Genomic DNA, 8372 nt, shown 5'->3' on the forward strand with positions numbered 1-8372 from the left:
CTTATCCCCTTCTGCAAAGGTTGTAGCTTGATAGAATCATGATATGCTTTGTTATGAGTATTAGTGAAAAATTGCAGATGGCATTGCTATCAACGAATATGAGCCACTCTGTACCCAGGATCAACGTCTGGATTAATATATCTCTTGTGGGAGGATGTGTAATTGGACAGATCACAGCATGTTTAATACAAAAATTCCCCAAACAACATATTCACACTTAGAACATAAGCTGAATTTGCATTAAGGCACCATACAGCAAAAGTTTTCACTTCTGTCAAAAAAAACAGATCTTCTATAAATTATTCATATTTGAAATTTGCACTGCTCAGACTTATAATAAAGCCATTTAATAAACTGTGGTTTTGTGCCCAGGATTTCATGGAGAGTTGCAAGGAGTAGTATGACAAGTACCAGTAACAGCTCATATTTCTGAAGTCTCTGTCTGCATTTCACATTTTTCATCTAGCGATGCAGTAGAAAGGTGTGTGAGCACTTGCAATCAATGAATATATCTGATTGGTTTTGCCCCAAACAGGAGTAAGTTATCCGCATTGCAGGAGAAGAAATGGCTAGGAAAACAGAGAAGTGAGAAAGCCACCTAGGTGCTCTGTCCTTGAACTCTGCGAAACATTAGGTAAATTGAGAAAACGTCTAGGTCTGCTTTTTCACAGCATATGGGCTACCCGAAGGCACCAGAACAGGACTCTCACTGTTGCATGGCTGTGAAGAAACATGAACAATTTGCAGCTTAGCCCACTGCTGATCACTGATGGGGTAAGAATACAATTCCTACATGCCAGCTAGGTACTGATTGCCTTTTTGGACTCTGACAGTCCCCACAGACACGCATCTCCACAAGCAACAGTGAAGACTCACCAACCATGCACCACTACATCTCTTCTGCTGTTCTCCCTTTGACTTCCTTAAAGCCTGTGTTTCATGCCTCTTAGCTTGAGCTGGGATGTTTTCTCTTGCAAATCTTTAAGGTGTTAACTAGCATTTTGCGGTTAACACAAAAGGGACTGCTCATCTTGACCCACAGAGAAATGGCTGATGACAAGCAATGGAGTTGGAGGTTCTTGGAAGGTTTCACAAAACCTCCAGCCTGAGCATGAATCTATTCTACTCTCACCAAGGAATATACAAAAAGGGAGCATAAAGTAATGCTGCTGGAAACAACAGAAAATTGGAAGTGAATTAACGATGTCATGAAAATTGTCCTTTTTAATAATCTGTTGCTAATTTTTTTAGACAAAAAATTTCTCTGGCATTTAAATTATACACTGACAAGCAGAAGGCAAAATGTGAGTTATTTTCATAGTTCATATCAATATTATAATATGGTATTGTTCTGCAAGACCACACATTAATAGGACTATTTTCATCCTTTCTTGGCATAGATTATTGTTTAAAACTAAAAATAAACAGTAATAAGAAAATGCAACTGCAACTGGGCTCAAAAAAATGTGTGAATTAAAGATGTTGAAAATCTTTATCAGTTAGCTCTGTTTTAAATTTTTTTAATGTTTGCCCTCTTATGGTGCTTTTTCAAATTTGATCTCAGCTGAATTAATAAAAATTCTTAGAGACCAGATATTTCAGCTTCCTAAGAAGAAGAGTATAGTTTGCAGATTTACACAGTGGCAAAACATGGAATGGGGAAAAAAAAATTATAAAAAAGAATAAAACCAGTTCATTGAACACTGTATGTTAGCAGCACAATGTAGCCATTATTGTAGAAATTTAGATTAATATAGGCCACAAGGTGCCTCTGGAGATCATCTAGTCCAACTGCCTCCTTAAAACAGGTCTAATCAGATCACATTGCTCAGTGTTGTGTCCTGCTGAGTCTCGAACTTGTCTAAAGAGGTAAATTCGACCACCTGTCTGGGCAACATGTTCTGGTGTTTTACCACCTTCACAGCAATTCTTTTTTCCTTGTATCAAGTCAGAATTTCCCAGATTTCAGCTCATATTTGTTGTCTCTCATCCTGTTGCCATGCACTTTCAAGAAGAATATGGCTTCATCTTCTCTGTGTTCTCTAATTAGGTAGTCGTAGATGGTAGCAACTTTCCCCCTTCATCTCTTCTCTGGACTCAACACGACCAGTTTTCTTGGCCTCTCCTTGTATATAATGTGCTCTAACCCTTGAATATGTAGGTGTCTTTTGCTGAACTGGCTCCAGTTAAGTCAACACTTCTATTGCACTGGGAGCACAGAACTGGACACAGCACTCCAGATGTGTGTCACCAGTGCTGAGCAGAGGAGAAGGATCAGACTGCTGTCAATGACCTCCGGGATGTTGTCTGGACTTCTCTGTTTTGGCAGCACTGTTGCCTATCTATACTAGAGAGCTTGAAATGCATCTGCTTTTATTGAGAAGGACCTCAATTTTACTTTCTCTTTTGTAGACACAGGAATGAGAAAAATTTACCTGCTTTGCGTCCTCTTTCAAACATTTCTGTTGATTAACTCTACAGTTTTACTCAGGATTTCGGGAAATAGATTAGATTAGTATGAACCAAAAAAGTACAAAAAGGTCAAACATTTCTGGAGATGCTTTAAGTTGTTAATTAAACCAATTAGTTTCAGAGACACGGTCATGAAAAAGCAACAGGCACCTGGAGTCACTGCCCTACTAATCTGTCACCTGAAGATTTTAAATGCCAACCTAAATTTGCTTATTTACTCTAAAGACATCTCTAAGATTGATGTCACTGTGGGTTTTTTTTAATGCCTGAATAGCAAGAATGCATGTGTGGGGGATTAGGTTTTCTTCACCAACAGAAACAAATCACCTCCTGACTAACCATTTCAGAGCTGTAGGGTCTTCTAGAATCAAGAGAAAGAGCAGAGCCTTTGCCACCATACTCTACATAATTCAGTCTGAATCCTCCTTCTGGAAAAGGAGATTCGTTAGGATGGAAGAAGTACAGCCAACAAATGGTGGAGTCCTCCAAAGGTATGTTGGTTTTCTGTATAAGTAGGATCATACTGAGTCCCCACAAGCTGTTCCTTCTGCTCCTTCCTTAAAGGAGTGCCATCTTCTAATATTAAGCACTACATGAATAAAGACTAACTCAGTGTATTTCTCACAGAAAAAGGTTCCAGTTTTATACCTCCCACTTTAAGAGAAAACATATAAGGAAAAAGATTGCCCAATATGTTCATTAAAAGCAGACAATAAGAAAAGTCTGGGCTCTGAGAGAAGGACTCACACACGCAAACATAAATGCATATTTCTGAGCTACCACCTCTGTTGAGAGGTGGAGAATTCATAGAGAAAAACACGTTTCTGGGGAATGATTGTTTTCTTCATAAAGTTGACATCTAAAATCAAGGAACTGAACAGTGTCTACCCATTAATTATGAAGGAAGCATAGGACAACTGACCACACAGTCTACACTGTAGACACAAAGAATCAGGAGCACCAAGTCAGACTGCAGCAGACAAGCCAAATTTCCTCTAGGATTGCTGTCCATCAAAATGAAGCTTTCTTCAAATTACTGTAAGATATAGATGATGCACATGCATGCATAGAGGACTGAAAAGATTGCTCCCAGAACTCCTTTCTCTTCCTGTCCCAGCTCTCTGGGAGGAATATCTGTGCCAAAGAAAGGTTCTGTTCATTGACAAATACCATTGCATGCTAGGAACAGCACCACACAGTCGCAATTGAAGGCAATGCCAAACAGGCACAGTCCAGGCCGTGACGTGCATGACTAAGAGGCCGTATCATTAAGCTGAAGTATTTTGATGAAACTCTATTAAATGACAGCTGACTCTGCAACCTTGTTGTTTTATTGGAACATCCACCCTAATTTGAAAAATCATCTTGTCAAGGTGGAAAGTGAGCGTGATAGAAAAAAGACACTGAGCTCCAAATCTCTGGTCCTTCAGTGACTTAAAGACGTTACTGCTCTCACAGGACTGTTTCTTCTGAATGTTGTCACACACATACAGGATGCAGAGCAGGATATAACAGCAATTATTAAACCCACCACAGGGACGGTTTAAGCTAATGTGAATTAAGGTCTGCGCATCCTCATGTGCAGGCACTCCAGCAGGGCAGGCATCTGTCAGATGCAGCCATCATAAACTGCTGCAGCTAAATCAGCTTATCTGTCACTGTTCAGTAAGCTGAGAAGTGTCAAAAAATATCTTCCATTGGGATGGCCTGAAGATTGCAAACCTTCCACATTTTTTATTTTAATTGCATTTTGTTCTTGCATTTATTTAGGCGGTCCCCTATTTCCTAGGTTATAGCCTGAATCAGGGATTCAGACTACAATATTAACAAATCAAGTTTAGTAACAAATATGGTACGTGTATTCTAAGGAAAAAAAATGCATAAAACTAGCAGTCAGGAAAACCAGTGGCTGTGACACGTTAAACAGGAGGTTTCTCCAGTGCCTTGACAATAACTTTCTGATGCAAATGGTGGACGAGCCAACTAGGAGAGAAGCGATGCTAGATCTTATTCTCATGAATAAGGAGGGTCTGGTTGAAGAGGTGAAGGTTGAGGGCAGCCCTGGTTGCAGTGACCATGAGGTGGTGGAGTTCAGGATCTCATGTGGCCATAATAGAATACTGAGCAGAATTGCAACGCTGGACTTCAGTAGGGCCAACTTCGGCCTTTTCAAGCAATTGCTAGGGGAAATACCATGGGACAGGGTACTTGAAGGTAAAGGGGCCCAAGATAGTTGGTTAGCGTTCAAAGAGTGCTTCTTCCAAACTCAAGATCGGTGCATCCCGATGGGTAGGAAGTCGAGGAGGGGTGCCAGGAGACCTGCATGTTTAAGCAGGGATCTGCTGGGCAAACTCAAGTGTAAAAGGAGGGTCTACAGATCATGGAAGGAGGGGCTGGCCACTTGGGAGGAATACAAGAATGTTGTCAGAGAGTGTAGGGAGGCAACTAGGAAAGCTAAGGCCTCCTTAGAATTAAACCTTGCTAGAGGGGTCAATGATACATAGAATCATAGAATCATGGGTGGTGAGGCACTGGAACAGGTTGCCCAGAGAAGCTGTGGATGCCCCAATCCTGGAGGTGTTCAAGGCAAGGCTGGATGGGGCTCTGAGAAACCTGGTCTAGTAGGAGGTGTCCCTGCCCATGGCAGGGTGGGGGGGGTGGAAATAGATAATCTCTACTAGATAATCTCTAAGGTCCCCTCCAACCCAAACCATTCTATGATTCTATGATTTAGGTTGAAAAAGATTTTTAAGATCATTGAGTCCTACTGTGAACTTAACACTGACAAGTCCACATCCAAACCATGTCCCTAAGTGCCACTTCTACATGTCTTTTAAATACCTCCAGGGATGGTCACTCAAACACTTCCCTTGACAGCCTGTTCCAATGCTTGATAACCCTTTTGTCAAAGAAATTTTTCCTAATATCCAGTTCATTTCCTCTTATCCTATCACTTTTTACTTGGGAGAAGAGACCAAAACCCACCTCACTACAACCTCCTTTCAGGTAGTATTAGAGAGTGATAAGGTCTCCCCTGAGCTTCCTTTTCTCCAAGCTAAACAACCCTAGTTCCCTCAGCTGATCCTCAGAAGACTTGTGCTATAAACCCCTCATCAGCTGTGTTGCTCTTCTTTGGACATGCCCCAGAATCTCAATGTCTTCCTTGTAGTGAGGGGCCCAAAACTGAACACAGTATTTGAGGTATAGCCTCACCAGTGCTGAGTACAGACACTGTACCCACCGCCTCTCTCTTGGCCAAGTAGATACCATTTCTTCCTGGTCAAGCTGGCAGTTATGACACCCTTCCTACATGCCCTTCCCACACGAACATGAGCTGTTATCTTCATCAACAGATCTTGTCAGCTGCAGTAGTATGAGCTGTGGGCTCCTGACAGCTCTCTTGGCTCCCTTGAGGCTCCCCCAGTTCAGGGGAGTCCCCTGTACATCATACTAGAGCACTCCGCTGCTGATCATGCTGGCCCTGGAGTTGTTCACCTCAGTGACTGAGTAAATGTAAAATATTTCATATTTCCTTGCTTCTCAATGGCAAAATAGAGAAAGTGTCAGGTGAGCACATAAGTGGGGGATTGGACTAGATGATCTTTTGAGGTCCCTTCCAATCTCTAACATTCTGTGATTCTGTGATTATATTAAAAAGGATATATCAATTAAGGTACATTTGTAGGGTGTAATGAAGAATCATGTACATGTAGCCTTAATTTCTCCATTTCTCAGCTTACTGAGCAGTGATGACATAAAGTAAAACCTAGTCAAATGCCAGATAAACACAACTAGCTAGTGTTCTGGAAATGTAAAGGCTTCTGTTCGATTTCATCATGTTCTGCAAAGCTAGATTCCAACACTGGACTGTCACTACCCCTTGTCCATCTGTCCTCTTAACATGTTCTTCTAGATTTACCCAGCCAAATAAAATAGCCTACAAAATCAACAACTCCAACAAACTAAGCATTCTAGACAATATCGCTGCTGAATAAATTTAAGTAAATCAGCCTTTTAAATGAATAGGTGTCCCATGTAATGTTCTTTCCAGTCAACAGATTTCTCCTATAATTAGAGTGTATTACTTTCTAAATGTTCTTTTCCTTTATAACAAGAGAAAGGAAAATTACTTGAGAAAATCAAACACTGTAATTAAATAATGTTCATGTCAATTCATTCTTCAAATATAGAGAACAATGTGAATATCCACTTCCAGTATACTAATATCAAAAGGCACCAATTGGATTTTACGCTTTGTAATATACAATAAGTTGCTTGTATTTGTTTTGTGTCAAAGTAATTTCACAAGCTATGTTAACTGTGTGCAATGTTCAACAATAGCACTAACAGTTGGTAAATTACACTCTTTATATTTAAGCTAATTCAAAACAGCATTTCACTACTCAAATTCAAATTGTTTTTCAGGAATTTCAAGATACTAAAAAGCCATTCCAGACAAAATAGACAAGTTTTGCAGTCTCCAGCAGCATTTCACTAGCAGACAGAACTAGCCTACCTTGCCTGATTCTGTAAAGATCTAGAGAACTGCTTGAAAAAGAGGGACAAATCTCAGCATCACAAAATGAATGCAGTTTCAGAGAGTACGGTGTGCGCCCATCCACCTGCGTGCCCACACTGGTCACCTAATACATAAATTCTGTTCTAGCTTCAAACCCACTGACCAAGGAGGTCCTTCATCTCTACTTTCAAGGCTGTTTTATAAGTTAGGAGATTTTCTGTTACTTGGTGTTTGGAAATGAAATTATAATTATAGCTTGAGCTAATACATTAGTGTTTACACCTCATTATAATTTTTTGGAAAAAAAAGAGGATTAAAAGATAACAATTTCTGGTAATTAGGGATATGACTGAAGCATACGGGCAGATGAACACTCTTCCACATGTGTAGGAATACAAATGTCAAAGAGAGATATGTGTATTTAATAATTTAAGAAGAAAAATCAAAACAGCAAGGGAACCAGGAGTTACAACTGCAGTCGCTATTATGCCAGATATTTTATGCTTGTTGATTATTTTACAAGCATTTATATCTACAAAGTTTGTTAAAAGACCCCAACCAACAAACAAAAAAACCCCTAATGTATTGGGATCTTTGCACCAGGTAACACTTGTACAGGAATCCAGTCTCCTGAATAAGACAGCTGGTTCCTGTCCAGAGGATGATGCAAGTCTCCACTGCATCGTAGTCTTCTTCTGCTGCATTCCTATATCCAGCCAGGCTGTGGCCATGTGGGACCACTCCAGCACATGCATCACCTATTGTTATTCAGTAAACTACATATGAAATATCTCATTAATATATCAACTGTTTATGAAAGACTGTTCTAGAAATACCTCTAGGAATATTTCCTGTTGACGATACACAAACATTTTTTCTGTGTTCAATTTGGTCACTTCTGCATCAGGGACTTCCCAGCAGAATCTGGAACAGCTAGATTGACCACCCAGGATGTTTGTCACTACACCAAAGCACGTAAGTTGTACTGGTCAGCTTTTCTAGAAGCTGCTTGGAGGAATCTCTGGGTCTGATCAAAATTTCCACCCAGAAAGTTTCTATAGCAATGAGTTAATGCTGCTTCTAGTTGTTGCCACCTTCTCTCAGGTTGATCCATTATCTCATCGGTGCAGGTGAAAAATTGAGGGGTTCGTGGACCACCAGTGAATTTACACCTAAGTACTGTGAGTGTCCATACAGGCACTACCCTGATACCGTACTGTTCTGTAACTATATAGGATGAACTTGAACTCCACAACACAATTATCACTTAAATTTATAGCTCTTGCCACCAATGATAAAATGATTTATTTTACAGAAGCTGACAAATGCTTTCAGAAGCATAATTTCCAAAAGATTTATATTACTTACATTGCAGTTAAGA

Source organism: Pterocles gutturalis, unplaced genomic scaffold (assembly GCF_000699245.1).
Source record: "Pterocles gutturalis isolate BGI_N339 unplaced genomic scaffold, ASM69924v1 scaffold7992, whole genome shotgun sequence".
NCBI classification, from domain to species: domain Eukaryota; kingdom Metazoa; phylum Chordata; class Aves; order Pterocliformes; family Pteroclidae; genus Pterocles; species Pterocles gutturalis.